Here is an 11,469-nt window from a genome sequence, read left to right as displayed (position 1 = left end):
GGTTCAAGTGAGAACCGCTGTTTTACAGCTTCAAGTGAGCACCATCATGAAACTTGTTGGATTCTACTTTATTCCTTGTGTCCAGCTTTTGCTGTTATCTCATCACTTCTCTCTTCTCTTTTGATTTATTACTGTCAGAAGACAAGTAAGTCCTCAACGTTTAATTTGTCTACCAAATTATTTTTCATCTCTTTATTTCCGTGCTCATTTTGCCATCATGATTAAATTAAGTTTTTGTCTCTAAAATTGAAATATTTTCACTTTCTCTATAATTCTGATATTATAATTTTACTATGATTTTTCCTTTGATCTGGTTATAGTTGTTTTCTTTTGGTGTACTGAATTATAATAACACTATGTTAATTTCTATAGCTAAGACACCTCAGGATGATGAGAAAAGATATAGCAAAAGAGTACAGAAAAGATGGAATGAGGTAATTAAGAACTTTCATCAGTCTTTATATGTACTGATATTTAATATTTATAATACCGTATTTTCTGCACTATAAGGCGCACTTAAAATCCTAATTTTCTCAAAAATCGACAGTGCGCCTTATAATCCGGTGCGCCTTATGTATGAATTCTTCTTCATCTGTTAATTAGCATTAGATTTTTTAACATGAGCGCATATGGATGTATCATGTCTATCCCCATTCTTTTAATGATATATGCTACTCAAGCAGAACGTGTCTATTTTAAAAATTGTTTTAAAATCATTTTTAACTAGTACTCACTATTAAGTTTTCTTAACTAAATAAAAAAAACTATTTTGAAATTTCATGAACTAATTGATTGTAATAGCAGTGATAATTCTAAATAACAAATGTCGTATTGTTTTTTTTAGGATGAAGACTTATGTTTAACACAAGTGTTGTTCTGGGCTCAGGATGGATATAAACATCAATAAACAAGATGAAGAAAACAGTGGGAATTTTCCACATTTTCACAGAAAAATTAAAATCCCAGTGTATTACTTAATAGTTGTGACTTGCCAGTCTTATTGTCATGGTCCGGAGTCTGGTGATTCCATGTTTGTGTTTTTTGATTATTAATATTCTTTAGTTAGTTTCTGGTTTTCTTTAATGATTTTAAGATCTTAGGTTTTGTCATTGTGCCTCTCTTGTGTCTCACGTCTTGTCAAGTTATGTTTTCATGTTTGTGCTTCTCATGGTTTTCTTGTCAAGTCTGTTTCTCCATGCCTGACTTGTCTTTCCTATTTTACTTTGATAGTCTTGTGTCCTGTGTTCAGTGTTTTGAGTTCTGATTCCCCCTTGTCTCATTATGACAGATTAGTCCCAATTGTGTTTCCCTCCTGTTTCCCATTCCCTCATTACTCCCTTGTGTATTTAAACCATGTGTTTTCTTCTGTCCTTTGTTGTGTTGAACACCCTCGTTGCTGTGTGTCTCCTCTGTGCACCTGACAATTCCTAGTTTTCTGCTCTTGGTTTGTTTTCTAGTTTTGAGTTTCTTGTTTCTAGTTCCCAGTTAGTCTTTGTATTAGATGTCTGAGTTATCCCCAGCAAATAAAGCTGCAATTTTGAGTTCAAACTTTTGCTTGAGTCCTGTGTTTGGGTCCTCATCCTGCCTGCCACACAGCCGCACGTGACGGTTTTGCAGTTTTAGCTTCTATCTTCTTTTTTGCTGCTTTTCATTTCAATGAATTGTGAAGTGGCAGCACAGTGGCACAGTGGTTAGCACTGTTGCCGCACAGCAAGAAGGTCCTGAGTTCAATTCCACCATCAGGCCGGGGTCTTTCTGTGAGGAGTTTGCATGTTCTCCCCGTGTTTGCGTGGGTTCTCTCCGGGTACTCCAGCTTCCTCCCACTGTCCAAAGACATGCACTTAGTGGGGATAGGTTAATTGGTTAATCCAAATTGCCCATAGGTGTGAATGTGCGAGTGAATGTGAGTGCGAATGGTTGTCTGTCCCTGTGTGTTGGCCCTGCGACAGAAACCTGCGACTGCAACCTGTCCAGGGTGTACCCCGCCTCTCGCCCTATGACAGCTGGGATAGGCTCCAGCACCCCCCGCGAACCTGAAAAGGATAAGCGGATGCGAATGGATGGATGGATGAATTGTGAAGTGTTAAAAAAATAGTTGTAGTTGTTAATGTTCACACATCCAGAAACTATAATATAGTCTGTTTTTTTTATTGTATACTCTTGCATATTGATTGTAATGGACTGCAGTACTTAATATTTGGGGAAAAAACCTTTACAAATTACAAAAAAATGTCTGCCTGTCAGATAAGTATTTTTCTGGTCAGAATATGTATTAATGAAATGTCATTACAAAATAAATTTTCTTTGTCGTCCATTGTTTTCTTTCTTTGTATGTTTTTTTTTTTTTTTTTTTTGTCTTTTAAACCTCAGGGGACTCTCATGTTTCCTGAAATCCTCTCACCGAGGTTTCCTAGACTGTTTCTCTACAACAGGTTGCTTTTCTGCAACTCTGGGCAGCCTAGGCAGAGTCCTGCCACTACACAAATAATATAATGGATTGCATTTATATAGTGCTTTTCAGGACCCCTCAAAGCGCTTTACAATACCACTATTCATTCACTCACACATTCACACACTGGTGAAGGCAGACTGACAGAGGCGAGGCTGCCATATTGCGCCATCGGCCCCTCTGGCCATCACCAGTAGGCGGTAGGTGAAGTGTCTTGCCCAAGGACACAACGACCGAGACTGTCCGAGCCAGGGCTCAAACCGGCAACCTTCCGATTACAAAACAAACACCCAACTCTTAAGCCACGATCACCCACTGTATACACACACACAGATACCAAAAGAGGAGAGGCAGAAAACTATAAGGTGGAGTGAAAAAAAAAGGAAATTGGCAGGTCCACATGGATATCAAAACATCTTTCTTCATTACTAGTTATGTAATTCATTTACTCAAATTGAATTGTTATTGCAACTATACAATAAAAATAGCATATTTTAAAGATGAAAAATCAATACTTTTCCTTAACAAAACTTGCAACTTTGGTCCCAAAGTTTGTGGTTATGAGGTTGAGAATGTAGATTGACCAGTAACTCGACAGTATCATTACTAAGCTCAGCTCTCTGTTACCACAACAGACAGGACACTTTCTGTATCACTGTTAACACTGCACCAATCAGTATGTTAATTTCCTGATCAACTCTCCTTTGAAATATGAACAAGACCCAATAATACTTAAACTCCACAATTTGTTCCTGACCCACATTAGGTACTCCACCTTTTACTGGCTGAGAAGCATAGCATGGATGTGCTAATTCTCCTCCCAACAAGTTCACACTGATCTTCTAACCCCACCACGTACACACTGGGGTTGATGCATCAAATTGTGTGACTGAAGCCAAATGCTACCTTATCAAAGTTGGTTGCCTGTCCACTTTATGTAGTCTGGCAGTTACACTGCATGTTTCCCATCCAACATTAGTTTAACTATTTAGACACTGCTGGTACCACCACTTAACACTTACAATCTATTTTCAAAATATCTGATATTTCTACCCTGATTTTGGTAACATAAATCCACAGTGTTTAACATGATATACATTTACATCTCATTCTTTTCTCTTGTTGATTTCTTCTTGTGCGTATTTCAAACAGCTACATTACATTCACTTTCATGTCACAAGATAATAGAGCTCACAAACCACAACCATTTTGTATGTGAGCAGCAGGCTTACAGCAAAACCACAGAAACAAACAACCCAAACAACGAATACAACAGACCAGTGGTGGTGGTCCAATGCATTTGTGCACCCCTCTTTTTTTCAGTCTTCATTCTTTATTTTTAGAAGCCACATGCATATGATGCCGAAAACACACACAAAACTGATTTCCGAGCAGAGGGATGCAGTCAGTTGTTTCAAATACAGATATTTGGTGCGCCTGCTTGCTGCTGCTGCTCATACACAACACAAAGGGGAGGGAGTGGGCTATGCACATTTAATTCATAATGTTGTAAATCCAAGCCCACTATGTATTAATTACAGTGGGATGCAAAAGTTTGGGCAACCTTGTTAATAGTCATTATTTTCTTATATAAATCGTTGGCTGTTACAATAAAAAATGTCAGTTAAATATATCATATAGGAGATACACACAGTGATATTTGAGAAGTGAAATGAAGTTTATTGGATTTACAGAAAGTGTGCAATAATTGTTTAAACAAAATCAGGCAGGTGCATAAATTTGGGCACAACAAAAAAAGAAATGAAATCAGTATTTAGTAGATCCGCCTTTTGCAGAAATTACAGCCTCCAAACGCTTCCTGTAGGTTTCAATGAGAGTCTGGATTGTGGTTGAAGGTATTTTGGGCCATTCCTCTTTACAAAACATCTCCAGTTCATTCAGGTTTGATGGCTTCCGAGCATGGACAGCTCTCTTTAACTCACACCACAGGTTTTCAATAATATTCAGGTCTGGGCTGAGATGGCCATTCCAGAACGTTGTACTTGTTCCTCTGCATGAATGCCTTAGTGGATTTTGAGCAGTGTTTTTGGGGCGTTGTCTTGTTGAAAGATCCAGCCCCGTTGCAGCTTCAGCTTTGTCACTGATTCCTGGACATTGGTCTCCAGAATTTGCTGATACTGAATGGAATCCATGTATCCCCCAACTTTGACAAGATTCCCAGTCCCTGCACTGGCCACACAGCCCCACAGCATGATGGAACCACCACCATATTTTACTGTAGGTAGCAGATGTTTTTCTTGGAATGCTGTGTTCTTTTTCCTCCATGCATAACGCCCCTTGTTATGCCCAGATAACTCAATCTTAGTTTCATCAGTCCACAGCACCTTATTCCAGAATGATGCTGGCTTGTCCAAATGTGCTTTAGTATACCTCAAGAGGCTCTGTTTGTGCTGTAGGCGGAGAAAAGGCTTCCTCTGCATCACTCTCACGTACAGCATTTCCTTGTGTAAAGTGCACCGAATGGTTGAACGATGCACAGTGACTCCATCTGCTGCAAGATGATGTTGTAGGTCTTTGGTGCTGGTCTGTGGATCGACTCTGACTGTTCTCACCATTCGTCACTTCTGTCTATCCGAGATTTTTCTTGGTCTGCCACTTTGAGCCTTAACTTGAACTGAGCCTGTGGTCTTCCATTTCCTCAATATGTTCCTAACTGTGGAAACAGACAGCTTGAATCTCTGAGACAGCTTTCTGTATCCTTCCCCTAAACTATAATGGTGAACAATCTTTGTCTTCAGGTCATTTGAGAGTTGTTTTGAGACCCCCATGTTGCTACTCTTCAGAGAAAATTAAAAGAGGAGGGAAACTTAAAATTGACCCCCTTAAATACTCTTTCTCATGATTGGATTCACCTGTGTATGTAAGTCAGGGGTCACTGAGCTTACCAAGCTAATTTGAGTTCCAATAATTAGTTCTAAAGGTTTTGGAATCAATAAAATGACAACAGTGCCCAAATTTATGCACCTGCCTGATTTTGTTTAAACAATTATTGCACAATTTCTGTAAATCAGAAATCTAATGTGTTCTCAGCTTGTTATACTTCTTGACAAAAAGGAGTAGCAATTTTAATACATAAAAAATTTAATTTCACAGTACTCGATACAGTTATAGATGCAGAGGGCAGATTCTTAATCATTAAAATATCTATACTTGATAAAAAGCTATGTATTGTAAGTGTATATGGTCCAAATGTTGATGATCCCTCATTCTTTCACGTTTTTTTCAGTGCACTCTCTGAACACTTAGAGCACTTGTTCTTGGAGGCGACCTCAACCTTGGACTAAATGAAGAAATGGATAGGCTCAATACAGCAGGAACTCAGCGTAATTGGCAGTCCACAAATATAATCAAACAGTATATGAGCAACTTTGGCCTTTGCGATGTATGGCACTCCCTTCACCCCACCAGTAAGGAATATACTTTTTTCTCACATGTCCATCACTCCTACTCTCGTCTGGATTATTTTTTGGTCAGCAGCTCACTGCTGAGCGACATTTCAGACACTGAGATTCACCCTATAGCTGTCAGCGATCATGCTCCTGTATCTTTAACACTAATGCATAAGAATAACACTACGCCAGGTAAAAACTGGAGATTGAATACATCACTGCTTAAAGATGAATACTTAGAACATATATTAGAGGGAACAGAATTTATTCCATTTGACAGACTAGTTGCACAATATGGGATCAACAAGAAAAGATTTTTAGAATATCAACAAATTAAATCCATAGTAAAAAAGAAATTTAACCTCAGTCAAGTTGAATTACAAACACCACCAAGTGCGGCACATTTCCTTACTCTTAAATCCCCCAAATTATTATCTAAAATATACAGAACACTTTCTAAATTAGATGAATCAATATCCCTTCCTATTGCAAAGTGGGAAGCAGATTTATCAGTCAGCTTAGACCAAAACTTCTGGTCTCAGGTTTGCTTAAAAACCTTTAAATTGATTAAAAATCCATCCATCCTCATCCGCTTTGTCCGGGGCCGGGTCGCGGGGGCAGCAGCCTAAGCAAAGAGGCCCAGACCTCCCTCTCCCCAGCCACCTCCTCCAGCTTATCCGGGGGAATACCAAGGCGTTCCCAGGCCAGCCGAGAGATATAATCTCTCCAGCGTGTCCTGGGTCTGCCCCGGGGCCTCCTCCCGGTGGGACATGCCTGGAACACCTCACCCAGGAGGCGCCCAGGGGGCATCCTTGTCAGATGCCCGAACCACCTCAGCTGGCTCCTTTCGATGTGGAGCAGCAGCTGCTCTACTCTGAGCCCCTCCCGGATGGCCGAACTTCTCACCCTATCTCTAAGGGAGAGGCCAGCCACCCTTCGGAGGAAGCTCATTTCTGCCGCTTGTATCCGCGATCTCGTTCTTTCGGTCACTACCCACAGCTCTTAGTCTCAGTTTAAAAAGGAAAATTGTAATCTTAATTAAACTAAAAATTTGAGTTTTGCAAGAAATCCGAGAAGGAATTTAAATTTTTTTTACAACTAAGATGTCGTTTGTCCTTTCTGTCTGTTTTTCAGAGTGGTGTGAATGATGTCGTTGCAGCATTACAACAGTATCAGGCATCGTTGGTCAATAATCTGAGAAGTCAGGTACAAAAGGTTTTCCAGCAGCATCATGGAAGTGGACTTGAAAAAGATGTTTTGGCAGTCTTCGACCAGATTGAGGATCCATTTGCCTCTGTTTCAACAACATACAGGCAGGATGATGTGATAAAGAGAAATTTCAATTTTGTGGAGTCCGAGGAGGTTTGTGTTGGGTATACTGCTGTCATGGGAAAAAAAGGGAAAAAAAGATTCCTCACTACTGTGCCCAAATGTTTTCATTATGTTCCGCTTGTCAGAAGTTTGGAGCAGTTATTGTCCCATCCAAGAGTTTTGGCATTGATAGATGAGCAGAAAAATTACAGAAATGAGTATTTATATGATATCATAGATGGAGAACTCATGAAGTCTCACCGTTTATTTTCTGCACACCCCTCTGCCTTAGAGATTATCCTTTACTCAGATGAAATTGAAATTTGTAACCCACTTGGGTCTCATGCCTCCAAAAATAAGTTGGTAATGTTCTATTATACTTTGGGAAACATTAATCCTAAATATCGATCAAAACTAGCTGCTATTCGTCTACTTGCCATTGCAAAAAAGAGTGCGCTTTCTGAATGTGGTGTAGATGGAATCTTGCAAAGGCTGCATGAGGACTTAGTGAAGCTATATAATGGAGTTAAAATTCAAACTGGAAATGGTGAACGTGAAATATTTGGAGCATTAGTTTCATTATGTGGAGACACTTTGGCGCAACATGAGCTTTGCGGGTTTAAAGAGGGTGTTGGGTTTGCTCATAGTAAATGCAGGCAGTGTGAATGTTCATTTGAGGACATGCAAATTTATTTTGATGAGGATAACTTTGAGGAACGGACATTTGAACGACATGTCCGGCAATGTAGCGAAATTGAGAAGGCCAACACAGAGTATCTAAGAAGCAGCTTAAAAACAACATATGGAATAAACAGAAGAAGCAAACTTATTAATTTCCCAGCATTCAACTTGATCCAACAAACACCCCAAGACATGATGCATGTAATTTTTGAAGGGATTGCTCCATTAGAAATAAAGTGTGTGTTGAAACACTTAGTTCTCATGGGAGAGCTAGACTTAGATCTCTTCAATGCTGCAGTGACTGGTTTCCCATACTCTCCAGTTGATATTAGAGATAAACCAAGTGTTATTACCTACAGTACATTAGCTTCCAGTGACAATAAGTTGAAGCAGTCCTCGGGGCAAATGATTGTTCTTCTGAAAATTTTGCCATTTCTGATTGATGCAGCCAAAGGTACTGAACACTACGCATTCATTCTTGAACTCATTGAGATAGTTCAGATTTTACTTGCTCCTGTCATCAGTCTGCAGACTATTAACAAGTTGAAAATCCTAATTGAACAGCACTTGAAGCACATGAAAGCCCTATTCCCATATAACAACATCACACCAAAACAACATTATTTGATTCATACACCAAGCCAAATTAAACGTTTGGGACCAATGGTCCATCATATGTGCATGAGATTTGAATCGAAACATTGCTTTTTCAAACAATGGGCTTCAAAATAAATTTTAAAAATATTTGCAAATCTTTAATAAAGCATAATCAAATGTATGAATGTTGTCAGAATGTGGATAGTTTTGATCACCCCATTTTTTCCAATGAATGCACATTAGGACCAACCTCAGAAGTAAGCATAATGTCATACTTAAAAGAAAAAATGAGGGCCTTCCTTGGAAATGATGAAGTAAACCATGCAGTGACTGTTAAATGGCTTAATCTAAATGGTAACAAATACATAAGGGATAGGTCATTAATTGTTTGTGCTGTTGGTTCTAGTGGTTTACCTATATTTGGGCTTGTGAAAAATATCTATGTGATCAATTCATCATTGTACTGTTTTAAATTCCAGCAGCACAATACCATTTGTTATGACAAAGATTACATGTCATATAAGATAGAGATTCCAAACATGGCACAAGCAACGGAGCTGATATCCGCTGATAATCTTATGGATTTCACTCCATATTACAGTTTCACACACAAAGATATGACATATGCAGTCATGAAATATTACCTGTGTGATGTAATTGGACTACACATGAGTTCAACAGATGTTTTATAAAAGGCACACTGCTTTACATGCATGAACTGTATTATCAGGTTATTGTTTTGGACAGTTTTGTTGTTGGGTTTTCTATCAAATCTGACAGTTGAATGCGATTGTAGCATTGCCACAGTGAAGATATGTGTACTGATACTTGTCTGATGCTGATCTATTAATCTGTTTGACATGGCCTAAAGTGAATGAGTTATGCCGTTTCTGTTTTTCAAATGGGCCTGTATTTCATGTTTATCATGTGCTTTTAGTTCCAGCTTTTGTGCATGTTTTGTCAAACTTGACAGCAGTTTTATTACACTTTAGTGTCAATAAATACATTTCTTAAACTGAGCAGCTGTTTAAGTGGCCTTACTCTTGAAATGAGAAAAATAATCTTGTTTTTATTAGGGAATTTCAACCAAACGGTTTTCATACCTTGTAACTGGTAAATAAAGCTCAAGATGAGCTGAAATATCCTTTTAAGGAAAAGTTAGACATATTTTCCTAGAATAAGATTTATTTTCTTGTGCAAAACTTGCTTATTAAGAATATATTTTCTTTTTAGACAAAAAATAAGAAAAAATGTCCATAAACAAGGGTTTTTTTAATTTCTTGAAAATCGTTTTTTGCAGTGCAGGGGGCATCCTTGTCAGATGCCCGAACCACCTCAGCTGGCTCCTTTCGATGTGGAGCAGCAGCTGCTCTACTCTGAGCCCCTCCCGGATGGCCGAACTTCTCACCCTATCTCTAAGGGAGAGGCCAGCCACCCTTCGGAGGAAGCTCATTTCTGCCGCTTGTATCCGCGATCTCGTTCTTTCGGTCACTACCCACAGCTCGTGGCCATAGGTGAGGGTAGGGACGTAGACCGACCGGTAAATTGAGAGCTTCGCTTTTACACTCAGCTCCCTCTTCACCACGATGGACCGGTGCAGCGTCCGCATTACTGCAGCTGCAGCCACAATCCGTCTGTCGATCTCCGGCTCCCTTCTCCCATCACTCGCGAACAAGACCCCGAGATACTTGAACTCCTCCACTTGGGGCAGGAACTCATCCCCGACCCGGAGTGGGCACTCCACCCTTTTCCGGCTGAGAACCATGGCCTCAGATTTGGAGGTGCTGATCCTCATTCCCGCTGCTTCACACTCGGCTGCGAACCGTTCCAGTGCGAGCTGGAGGCCCTCACCCGATGAAGCCAACAGAACCACATCATCTGCAAAAATCAGAGATGAGATTCTGAGGCCACCAAAGCGAAAGCCCTCCGCCACTTGGCTGCGCCTAGAAATCCTGTCCATAAAAATTATGAACAGAACCGGTGACAAAGGGCAGCCCTGGCGGAGCCCATCACCCACCGGGAACGAGTCCGACTTATTGCCGGCAATGCGAACCAAGCTCTTGCAACGGTTGTATAGGGATCGAATGGCCCGTAGCAATGGGCCAGACACCCCATATTCCCGCAACACCTCCCACAGGACACCCCGAGGGACACGGTCGAATGCCTTCTCCAAGTCCACAAAACACATGTAGACTGGTTGGGCAAACTCCCATGCACCCTCAAGTATCCTGGAGAGGATAAAGAGCTGGTCCAGTGTTCCGCGACCAGGACGAAAACCGCATTGTTCCTCCTGTATCCGAGGTTCGACTAACGGACGAACTCTCCTTTCCAGCACCCTGGCATAGACTTTCCCAGGGAGGCTGAGGAGTGTGATCCCCCTGTAGTTGGAACACACCCTCCGGTCCCCTTTCTTAAAGATGGGGACCACCACCCCGGTCTGCCAGTCCACAGGTACTGCCCCTGATCTCCACGCAACATTGCAGAGGCGTGTCAACCAGGACAGCCCTACAACGTCCAGAGCCTTCAGGAACTCGGGGCGGACCTCATCAACACCAGGGGCTCTGCCACCAAGGAGTTGTTTAACTGCCTCAGTGACCTCGCCCCCGGAAATTGGCGGGTCATTCCCCTCATCCCCAGACTCTGCTTCCTCCTCGGAAGACGTGTCAGTGGGATTAAGGAGGTCCTCGAAGTATTCCTTCCACCGCCTGACAATTTTCTCAGTCGACGTCAGCAGCGCTCCGCCAGCACTATACACAGTGCAGGTAGAGCACCGCTTTCCCCTCCTGAGACGTCTGACGGTTTGCCAGAATCTCTTCGAGGCAGTCCGAAAGTCTTTTTCCATGGCCTCTCCAAACTCCTCCCACACCCGAGTTTTTGCTTCAGCCACTGCCCGAGCCGCATTCCGCTTGGCCTGTCGATACCTGTCGGCTGCCTCCGGAGTCCCACAGGCTAACCAAGCCCGATAGGACTCCTTCTTCAGCCTAGTGGCTCCCTTCACCTGGTGTCCACCATTTGGTTCGG

At 41.4% G+C, this 11,469-nt stretch overlaps 1 long non-coding RNA gene across 1 annotated transcript; it reads left to right on the top strand.

The window, feature by feature from the left end:
- Positions 1-309: 309 nt before the first annotated feature.
- On the top strand, positions 310-1,548 carry LOC113023280 (uncharacterized). The gene is made up of 2 exons (XR_013909679.1): positions 310-434; positions 845-1,548. It is a non-coding gene; the product is annotated as an uncharacterized LOC113023280 (long non-coding RNA).
- Positions 1,549-11,469: the final 9,921 nt, after the last annotated feature.

Source organism: Astatotilapia calliptera, chromosome 6 (genome assembly GCF_964374335.1).
Source record: "Astatotilapia calliptera chromosome 6, fAstCal68.1, whole genome shotgun sequence".
NCBI lineage: Eukaryota > Metazoa > Chordata > Actinopteri > Cichliformes > Cichlidae > Astatotilapia > Astatotilapia calliptera.
Note: the sequence above shows the minus strand (reverse complement) of the source record. Positions and strands in the feature narration are given on the sequence as shown.